General features: G+C 35.7%; 1 protein-coding gene across 1 annotated transcript in view; it reads right to left on the bottom strand.

Moving 5' to 3' along the window:
- LOC106743955 (dihydrodiol dehydrogenase 3-like) overlaps positions 1-6868 on the bottom strand; it is a gene marked incomplete at its 5' end in the record, with an annotated part of 13023 nt that overhangs the window by 5479 nt on the left and 676 nt on the right. The gene's annotated exons all lie outside the window — the stretch shown is intronic.

Here is a 6868-nt window from a genome sequence, read left to right as displayed (position 1 = left end):
AATTTTGATCTTTCTGACTCGTACCGATCAGGAAGAGCAACAACTTTAGACAATGACATGTTAAGGGCGGAAGTGGAAGCAAATCCGTGTCAGACAATCGAGGAACTGTCAAACACTTTTAACCAACTTTAGTCGGCCATCCAAGAACATTTGCAGCAGATTGGTAAAGTAAGCAGAGCAGGTGTTTGGATCCTGCATAATCTGTCCGAAAAAAACAAAGCTAACCGATCCACCATATGCAACTTATTGCTTCAGCGGCACAATACAGAAGCGTTTTTTGATCGCTTGATCATTGGAGATGAAAAATGGGTCCTCTATGATAATCCAAAATGCAAAAGGCAGTGGCTCTCTCCGAATGAATCGCCACAAAGTACAGCTAAGCCAGGTTTACACACCAAAAAGGCGCTTTTGTGTGTTTGGTGGAGTATTCGCGGGGTCGTTCATTTTGAAGTGCTGAAACATGGACAAACTGTAAATGCAGACCTTTACTGTGAACAATTGGATCGAGTAAATTAATCTTTAATTGAAAAGTACCCAGTGATTGTCAACAGAAAAGGCGTTATTCTGCAACACGATAATGCAAGACCGCACTGCGCAAGACGAACCCTGGAAAAAATTAATGAATTGGGTTGGGAGGTATTGCCTCATCCACCATACTCGCCCGATATTGCGCCATCGGTTTTCCTTTTATTCCGATCGCTGCAACATTTTCTAAGTGGCAAAAAATTTGAAAATTTGAATGATGCCCAAAATGCCATCTCCAGATATTTTGCTAAAAAATCAATTGATTTTTATCGATCCGACATTAAAAATTTTCACACTAGATGGCAAAAGGTTGTTGATAACGAGGATGATTACATCATTGATTAAAAATTAAAACTTGTTAAAAATTTATCTGTTTGAATTTAATGTGAAAAAACGACATTACTTTCCGGTCCCCCTAATATATGATGTTTTACATCTGACTATTTCAAAGTAATCTTGTCGGTGGAGCTATCTTTTGAAAACGGCGGAAACTTATTTGTATTACTAATACGTTCTGAGATCGGAGTAAATGAGCCTCTTCGGACTTTGACCTGATTCGCAGACCTGCCAATATGTTTAGGCCTCGCGAGTGCGCGAGTATGCGATGTTTGTTGCGTACATCCTCTTCCAGGATGTAAGAATAGGTCTATTTCAAAAATGTAGTCTATCGGAATAAACTGACGACAAGAGATGATATGAAAGAGAGAATCCGAATTGTGTGCAACATTTTACATGATATACTTTTAGATAAAAATGCGATAATTCTAGGACAATATAAATATACGAGAGTAGATTGAAAAGTTTCCGACCTGACTAAGAAAAAAATATTTTTATTAACCAAATGAAATTATTTCTCAACATAGTCTTCCTTTAATTCAATACATTGGGCTAACGTTTTTCTAGATCTTTCATTCCCTCAGTATGATAACTTTTGTCTAAACCCGAAAAATAGTCATTAACGTCACTTAATACTTTAGCATCTGACGAAAATTTCTTCCCAGATAGTTATTTTTTAAAATTTGGAAACAGGAAATAGTCGGACAGGGCCAAATCTGCAAATGTGTAATTAATTCCTACTTCAGTTCATACAATTTCGTCATCGCAACTGCTAATTTGTGGGCCGATGCATTGTCCTGGTGAAAGAGGATGTTCTTTTTGGCTAAATGCGGACGTTTGTTTTTTATTTCCATTTCTAAACATTGTAATACCTCAGCATAATATTCTTCGATGATTGGTTTATTTTTTCCCAGATAATCCACAAAAATTATCCCATGGGAACCCCAAAAAACTGTGTCCACCACCTTACCAGCCGACGGAACAGCTTCCGTTTCTTTTCGGAGTCGGTTTGTTCTTTGCAGTCCATTGCTTTGACTATTATTTTGTCTTTGGAGTGTAGTGGTGGACTCAAGTTTTGTCGACAGTAATAAAACGCCGTAAAAAATCATTTTTATCGCGCTTGAAACGCTGAAAACACCATTGTGAAATGTCCAACCGATCTCGTTTTTGATCAACAGTGAACAAATGCGACATCCAACACGCGCTCAGCTTTCTCATACCTAATTCCTCATGTAAAATGTGTGTTCGTATGAGATACTAGCAGCCTCTACTATTTCTCTCAAAGTTAATCGACAATGAATCCATCACGATTTGATAAATATAATTGATTATTTCATACGTTGTTTCGGTTTTTGGTCATCTAGAACGTCGAAAATGCTCGTTTTAACGCACGTTTGAACTCAGCAGCCCAGGTTTTCACGGATGTAAATGAAGGAGAAGCATCTCCATACATTGAATCTAATTCAGTTTAAATTTCCGTAAGAGTTTTCCCTTTCAAATGAAGGAATTTTATTACGGCGCGATATTCCAATTTCTCTATTGTTGACAAACTGTCACACAAAAAGCTCTCAGAAACAAATTAATCGCTAGAATGACATCAAACTTAGCTCTTTGCATTTTTTTTCAGTGCTATCTATTGGACAAGTATTGCAATTTCACTGAACCTTACCTCTCTTTTAGTCAGGTCAGAAATTTTTCAATTTACCGTCGTACATCTAATTATTAGATATTTTCAATACCATATTCAATACTGCCAACAAATTAATAGTGCGACTTTCGAACACCTGATCAATAGAACGATTATAACCTAAAAAACAACATCAGACCTTTGTAGAGCTACATGATGTATTAAATCCGACAATACAACTTCCCTGCGATATATATTCGGTAACGTTAGTGCCGGTGTCTAAAGTTTTATGCTTTTGTACAAAATAAGCCTCGAACCCAAATGTTGATCCAACTTTTCAAAAAGCCAAAGCTTCACTTAACCGCCTTGCGATTAAATCCAAGCCGGACTCGAGATAAGCGAGCCGTGCCCTAACGGTTAACTCAGAGTCAGACTCAGGATAACATTTTCCTTTATAACTTAAAAACCAGACATCATATTAACATGAACCAGAGTAGAAATTAACCTTTTGAGTGCTGAATACTCCCGGCGTAAGCAATCCGCGTGGACGGCACGCGCTTAGCGGTTTCGATCGCTGAGTACGGAATACTTTTTTCGCTAATGTAAACTCTGTCAATTGAATACTCAAGGCGCAACTACTTGAATAATACAAGAAAGTTATTTTCGAATATTAATTATTTTAATTAATTTTACGCACGACGCAAACTACACGCCGGCGACAGTCGAACCGCGCGCCAGGCGGAACTAAATGAACCATTAGTGTGAAATAAGCATTCCCAAAATATCAACCTTACTTAATCTGCTTAATTAGATATTGTATTTTTACTCTTATTTGTAGGCTTTAAATTATCCCCTTTTCTTATAATGTTTAGATAAGCGCAACTTTGCAAAAAGTAATATTTACCATTAGTATGATAAACTACTGGAAAGTATAGCCTTATAGCTTTAACCCTTTGAGTGCTATGGACGCATATATGGGTACTAATGGTAAAATATTACTTTTGTATTACTGTACGCACATATGCGTCCATAGCACTCAAAGGGTTAAAGCTATAAGGCTATACTTTTCATTAGTTTATCATACTAATGGGAAATATTACTTTTTGCAAAGTTGCACTTATCTAAACACTATAAGAAAAGGGGATAATTTAAAGCCTATAAGTAAGAGTAAAAATACAATAACTAATTAAACAGATTAAGTAAGATTGATATTTTGGGAATGCTTACTTCAAATTTGAAATCGTTGCTGCGGATATGGAAATAATAAATCCAAAAATATTACATATATCAAAGTGGAACTCAGTTTTCACAGGTTTTTTTAGTATGCTGATTTCAAATTTGAGATCACTGCAAAATTCAAAATATCGGATTCAAAATGGCGGACATGAAAATGGTAAATCCTAAAATATTAGATATATTTACGTTTTTAATCATTAGCTGCAGTATTTTTAATTCATCATTTTGAATTTTATAACAACGACCTCAAATTTGAAATTAACACATTCGAAAACTATTATAGACATAAAAATAAATATTTTCCTCCGCAGGAAAAATTTAACCATTTTGATGCGAATTTCTGATAGTAAATAGAACTGTAAAAGGGCTCAACAAGGACAAGGAATGATAGTTTCTATTTCAAAAAATTGATCGAGGTTTGGTTGAACTTGAAATAGGTCTTGGACTCAAACACTGATCAAAATCGTCTTATGGATTCCCAGGTCCTAATATCCAGTTCATCTGTTTAATTGTTATTTCTCAATCATAAGGTACTTTCTGTTTTGTGAAGTTTTCTTGTCTTACTACCAAGATTGTGTGATAAACTAAATTATCATAACTTTGAACATTTTGAGCGTTTTGAAAGGGGCTTAGCAAAAAATGACTTAACATAAAATGTTTTTATTTTGAAGCGTATAATTCACATCCGTAATAAAAAAAAAAATTCGATTTAAAAAACTTGACTTATGCTTGACTGGGCTTATATAGAGGAGAGCCCTGGATTCAAAAACTAGTACTTCAATTTGACGGCCCCTACTTCACTCTGTAACTTTTATTTGAAACATTTTTCGATTTGACGTAATGTTTCTAAGATGTTTGAGTAGATCATTTAAAATGGAACATGGTATACAGGGTGGCCCATTTTAATCTAACCACTCAAATAACTCACTGGGAATGACCTAAATCAAAAAAAGTTTCGGGACAAAATTTTCCTATTTTTCGGGGGGAAATTGAATGGTGACCTTGAATTTGACCTTGAAGTCGATTTTCAAAGTTATTTCAAGATCAACTTCATTTTTTTTAATAGGAACCCCTATTTTTGACCACAGATTCTGATAGTGCTTAAAATTCTGCGTTCAACCATATGAATTTTAATAGGGGTCAAATGTCATTTCAAGGTCAAAACGTCAAAATAACAGCATATTTTAGGTTTTTTAAGGTAAAGTATATTTTTCAGTCATATGCGTCATGCTAAGGGTCAAAGATCATTTCACGGTCAAATAGTCGATGGGGTGCTTGTTTAGCGTGAGTCCCCTTGCCACTCACGATGGAGTGCTTGTTTAGCGTGAATCCCCTTGCCACTCACGATGGAGTGCTTGTTTAGCGTGAGTCCCCTTGCCACTCACGATGGGGTGCTTGTTTAGCGTAAGTCCCCTTGCCACTCACTTTTTGTTACCTTTATAACTGTTAACCACGAAGTAAATGTTCAAAATTACCACCATTAGCTTCAAGGCAGAAATTCAATCGTCTATGAAAATTTGGCACAGTCCTTAATAAAGTTTCTCTTGGAATCGCTTCACAAGCTTGACGAATAGGGTTTTCCATGTCTGCTCTAGTTGTGGGCTGTTATGAAAATACTGCATTTTTAATGTAACCCCATAAATAAAAATCAGGAGAAGTTAAATCTGGTGAGCGAGGTGGCCAGTTAACTGAACCTCCTCGTCCGATCCATCTTGCATTAAAATGGTTATTTAAAAACTGACGAACAATTAGTGCAAAGTGAGGTCCTGCACCATCTTGTTGCCACCACATTATTATTCTGGTTGCTAAATCAACATTTTTCAACAGCCCTGGCAATCGATCTCGAAGCAATTCTAAATAATTGTTTCTATTAACATTACCCTCGAAAAAATAAGGTCCAACTAAGTAGCCATTTATTATGCCACACCACACCATAAGGCTCCATCTATTCTGATGATCTACAGCTCTGTACCAGTGCGGATTTTCATCTAACCAGTAGTGGCAATTATGCCTATTAAGTTGTCCATCACTGTAAAATTTAGCCTCATCAGAAAAAAGCACATACCTGAAAAAGTCAGGATCTTGTTGTATCCTTGCTAAAGCCCAGTGACAAAATTCAATTCGCATTTGAATATGGTTTGGCCTTAATTCTTGAACCAAAGTTATGTGATATGCATGATATCTTAAATTTCTAAGAATTCTTAAAGCAGTACTTCGTGGAATACCGATTTCCCTTTCAATTGTGCGACTGCTGATTTGACGATCAAGATGTACAGCTGCTAAAACTGTCAAAACGCGAGCATTATTTTCATCGTATTCGTAACGTCTGCACTGACGGTTAAGGTGTCCACCACGAGCTCTAATAGTTAACGCACGTAACGTCACATGACTAGGATGACGCCTTAAAGGAAATCGTTCAGCGTACCACCGTGCTGTTGCCCGGTAATTGTTCTGGCATTCGCCTAAAACCATCACCATATCAATAATGTGATTAGCAGAATAATCAACCATAATGATAATATTAGTCCTAGGGAGCACTATTTTACTTCGTTTTTTTCTGTACTTTAATAAAACTGATATTAAAAAATTTTAACTTAGATTTAAAATTTCTGAAATAATGTTAGTTACAGTAAATTAAATGCAGAGGGCGCAAATTTTAACTTAAATTAAAAATTTCTGAAATAATGTTAGTTGCAGTAAATTAAATGCTGAAATCGCTGATTTCAATAGAGGACTCACGATAAACAAGCACTCTGATGGAAACAAAGTTTGATAAATCTTAAATGTCACACAACCTGAAGCTAAAATTAAATAAAAAACTTTAAAAAATGGAGTTTTTCGACTATTTGACCGTGAAATGACCTTTGACCCTTAGCATGATGCATATGGCTGAAAAATATACTTTACCTTAAAAAACCTTAAAAATGCTGTTATTTTGACGTTTTGACCTTGAAATGACATTGAAATGATATTTGACCCCTATTAAAATTCATATGGTTGAACGCAGAATTTCAAGCACTATCAGAATCTGGGGTCAAAAATAGAGGTTCCTATTAAAAAAAATTAAGTTAACCTTGAAATAACCTTGAAAATCGACTTCAAGGTCAAATTCAAGGTCACCATTCAATTCCCCCCCCCCAAAAG

This window comes from Dinoponera quadriceps, unplaced genomic scaffold, assembly GCF_001313825.1.
Source record: "Dinoponera quadriceps isolate SergipeBrazil2010 unplaced genomic scaffold, ASM131382v1 scaffold1284, whole genome shotgun sequence".
NCBI lineage: Eukaryota > Metazoa > Arthropoda > Insecta > Hymenoptera > Formicidae > Dinoponera > Dinoponera quadriceps.
The sequence above is the reverse complement of the archived record's forward strand: the minus strand, read 5'-3'. Positions and strand labels throughout refer to the sequence as shown.